Source organism: Atta colombica, unplaced genomic scaffold, assembly GCF_001594045.1.
Source record: "Atta colombica isolate Treedump-2 unplaced genomic scaffold, Acol1.0 scaffold236, whole genome shotgun sequence".
Lineage (NCBI taxonomy): Eukaryota > Metazoa > Arthropoda > Insecta > Hymenoptera > Formicidae > Atta > Atta colombica.
The window spans coordinates 1,424,476-1,429,080 of NW_017259334.1; the positions used below are offsets into that span (position 1 = coordinate 1,424,476).

The 4,605-nt window shown below is 38.7% G+C and overlaps 1 non-coding gene across 1 annotated transcript; it reads left to right on the plus strand.

The window, feature by feature from the left end:
- The first annotated feature begins 4,189 nt into the window (after window positions 1–4,189).
- Trnaq-uug lies at window positions 4,190–4,261 on the plus strand. Its single transcript has one exon. It is a non-coding gene; the product is annotated as a tRNA-Gln (tRNA).
- The last annotated feature ends 344 nt before the right edge of the window (window positions 4,262–4,605 follow it).

Consider the following 4,605-nt stretch of genomic DNA (forward strand, 5'->3'; position numbering starts at 1 on the left):
AAATCTATATTTTGTGCAACATATGAAAAAGAATGATAATAAAGTAGATGATAATAAAGTAGATTAATATTTTTCATAAAATGCAAATTATGACCATGCAAATAAACTTGAAAAATTGGGGAGAGGATGTAGGTAACAATAGACGACCTTGAATATTAATTTCCTTTGAAAAGCTATTAACTTCTCTCCCGTCATTACAATTCTATTAAATTAAGCAGAACGATATGTAGAGTAGCAAAAAGTAGAATTTAAATAAAATGCAAGTCGGTCATGGTCATTAAATAAACTTGAAAAATCAAGGAAGAATATAATCATCAGTAATCAGATAAAAATAGTGCCCGTCGACGTCAATAAAAAGTAACATAACATCAATATTATAATTTTACACTCAACGATGTTACGTAATATTATATGTTACATTTATATTGTTGAGTGCGAAATTATAACATTGATGTTATTTTAGTTCTGTCGACTGAGTTGCGGCCTCAAATGATTGCTAATATCTTTTATATTTGACGAGCTATGAGTAATATCTTTCCGTGGCATTATACTATTAAATTAAGGAAAATAATATACGTGAAGTAGCAAGGAATAATTTTTAGTAAAATACAAATCTTTAAATAAAAATCACGTAGAATATAATTGAAGATGATAAAAAAAACGATCTTAAATACGAATATACCTTTCTTTTCTATTTAATAAACTTTTCTATTCAATAATGTCTCTCGTATTCAAATACTATTATTAAATTAAGGGAAGTAATATAAGATGCCGTATTATAAAAAAGAATAATTTTCCAAAATCCGTTACGTCCGTTGCACGTTATTGTCGTATATTGACCGTAACGAAACATACCTTGATGACTTCCACCTTCAATTTAAAACAACTTCATACTATAGTCTCCCCTACGACGATTAACTGTATCGAGTATGGGAGCAAGACCAGTTCGAGGATAACAGGCGATTCAATTTTCGCTGTTCGCCGCGTACAAGTCTCGCGTTGGGGTAACTTCCTGTAATTAATTATATCGATGGCGTACGGAGGGCTCCACCACGATCGGAAACGGTCCGGCAACATGTCCGTGACATGATTTTCATAGCGTATCGCAGTCGTACTCGAGTCGCAGGCAAGTCGAGGACTCGAGCCGGCGCGGCGCAGGAAGTGGTGCTGCATTAGTCACAGGCCATTTTGCCACCAGGCATGACGGGCGCGCTCTTTTATTTTCCAGCGTTAATTCGTGCCGCCCTTACGGCGTGTCATCCGCGTGCGTCCTGCTTTTTCCCGCGCGTTTTAAAATCCCCGCGTGGCTCGCGCAGCCACGGGTTGAACAGCAGTCACGTGGCGATATAGGGGTGCATCATAATGCACTCGTCGACGTCTTTGTCGTCATTAGAATCGTCGTCGCGCCTCGATCTCGTCCTCCTTCTTGTCGTCGGCCTAGATGCATACATAATTAATGCCATCTATTAACAGGGCTCGCTAATGCATCTAACGGCGCGTAAACGGTTGATTTTTACGTACGAGTGAATGCGAGGACAATCAAAATGATGATGATAAATATTGATGAACATTCGCTGAGTTATATAGATATTATGTAAAGGTAAAGAGATGACGCGATGCGTAGGGAGATTCTGACTTAATTAATTCGTTATAACGTTAAATAAGATGACTATGCACTAAGTGACAAATTATTTCTGTCGAGAAGTACCGCGTGCCGAAGCACTGCGATGTTTACGAGATAATATTAAGTAGCCGAGCAGATCATGTATGTGGGACAAGCTTAGATTGCTACAATGATTTGTTTCAATTAAGCGCGCAATAAAACTGGTAGGGATAATTGCACCTATGCAGTAGATAAGGCCGACTGCATGCCTGCGTAACGCCTCGTCGTTCTGCACGACACAGAATTCGTCGCGCGTAATCCACTAAATATAAAGCTCATAAATAGATCTTCTTATCATCACCATAATTGTCATCTATTAAACTGATTGAAATATAACACGATATATAGCGTTATAAATTTTACGAATGATAGAAAGAATTGGGGAGTATACTGTAATAAAGTACATAGTAATAAATACAGTGATTGTGCGATGAGTAATTAAACGAATTAAAAGAATGTGTGATTATTTTTATTTGCATAGCTGATCCACTCCATATGCGTCAAACAGGCAACAACAAATTCCGCTAACGAGACGAGCCGCGTTCAAATATTTACGAAAGCGGCGGCATAAAGGCAGAGCGTCGCGATACGAGAAGCCGGAAAAAAGGGGTGCGCCATCACCGTAGGGCGCGGTATCGTCGCGATGATCAAAATGATCGAAAGGTGGCGACTGGCGAGCGAGCCAGCAAAGTTGGTCGTGTTGAGGAGGAGAGAGGGGGGGGGGGAGTAAAGCGAGTATCGCGAGAACAGGGGCGAAACCGTAAGCAAAGTGAATCTCATTAGTCGTGCTCCGTTGCATGCCGGCAACAGAGGCGCGCGAGAGGGATGAGGAGGAGAGGGAGGGAATTACTTTGATGTCAAACGAGGTGCCTCGGGGCTGCTACCTCATAGCACGCGTTATTGTTATTACGAGTCAGGGTCGCTTCTAATTATCAAGAAGGAACCGGAAGTCGCAGTCTGCGACATCACCGAGGCTTTGCACCGCGAAGGGAGGAGACAGTGAGTGTTAACTGATAGGGATGATTCTGTCGCGCGTCGTGAGATGACAGACGTACCCCATGATCATGTCACCTGCGATAAATTTCTCCGATAAATACGTTTGCCAGGCATATGATGGATTTTCAGCTCGATCTAATAGGACGGATATCGGGATGAATGTGAATTATGCGTTCTCCTTGCGCACGTGAGTGCGCGGATAGATTTTCACGGATTTGGAGTTGCTGATTAATACAAAAAAATAAAAATGTAATATTTTTATTAAGCTAATTATATAAAAGCTAATTATATAAAATAATTATATTCAAGTGCATAATAGGGACCATATAGACATAATAGGAATTGCGTATTTCTTGATCTTAGCAAAGCATCTGTGTTAGAAAAAATGAGCATATTAGCATCTTTCTTCAATTCGATGTTTGAGAGAGAGAGAGAGAGAGAGAGAGAGAGAGAGAGAGAGAGAGAGAGAGAGAATTTCGACACAATTTATAGATTCTTTCAACGATCAATTTAGGATGCTTTATATTGATACGCGACAGTTAATACACTTTTCATCTTGTAAATTCCATTAAATGATTACACAATAATGTAATAATAAAATTTTTTTCAAATAAATTTTTTTTTAATTTAAAGCAAAGAAAATACTTTGGAAAAATATAAATAATGGATTTATTATGATATTCTCTTTTAAATTATTCTCTCTGCACTTAATAGAGTATTTTCACGTTGTAAATGGATTTCACGAAAAAAATTTTATGCAAACATCTTATTTTATTTCAGCATTCGCGAGAATCACGCAGCGCATCGACGTCGCGTCTTTCTTTAATTCTCCAATTGCAAGTTAATCGCACGTAGAGCACGACACGGGGTATAAATTCCCGGAGCGTATGTCACATTGATTGCACATCCGCTTCCGTCGGTGCCACGGCTGCGCACTATTATAAAATCGGCCCCACGAAAGAAACGTAATATTTATTGCCGGCTTCCGTTCAATTAGGGGTTGACACGGGGCGAGAAGGGGTCGACCTCCACCAGTTCTCGCTTGTCGATGCTTTCGAAATCTATGTTTCCACCCTCCACCTTTCTCCCTTTCCCTGCCCGTCTCTCACTTTGGAGGGGTGCTCGAATTTATACATTGTTTGCCACGCTCTTCCGATTCGGGACGACACTCGCGAAACACTCGAGAGTTTTTTTTCTTTCCTTCGCGGTACGGAGAAAGGGTAAGGGTAGAATAGAGTGGGGTACAATGTAGCAAGGGGTTTGTAAATAACCACTTTTACGGCAGACATGTAACATGACAAGGACTGAAATTTATTTGTGAACGAGCGGTATTTTAGGAAGGCACTGACATGATACTCAGCAGCTGTAAACGAGAACGTGCATATTTAACTTGGCTAAAAATACAGTGATTATAAAATATATTATACCATTTTATTTTTTATCTTTCCGTTTTTAAAATTATTCACGAAATCAAATTTTTAATTTTAGGTAGTTGACCTGTACGTTCAATAAAGCCAATCATTCCATGAAGGTCCCATGGTGTAATGGTTAGCACTCTGGACTTTGAATCCAGCGATCCGAGTTCAAATCTCGGTGGGACCTAAGACGGAATTTTTTTTTAAATATATATCTTCTATATAGTTGATTATTTCGTACAATGCTGCAATGTATAAATTTTCTTTTTTTTTATTTACATTTTGTTGTTTTGCGTGTATTTAAAATATACAATTCAATTGTATAAACTGATACATTTTATGATTGATGTATTACAGTTAATTTAAATTGGCTGTATCTGTATGTTATTAAAATATTAAAGAGATTTTGTTATATTTGTAATCGATACGATTAATAGTTCCGTGCCCACGTGCCAGTTGTGAGAGAGTGTTCTGTTCGATCATTCGCTGGAGTGTCGCTTAATCAGTGATTACGTAATCGCGAGATTGGAT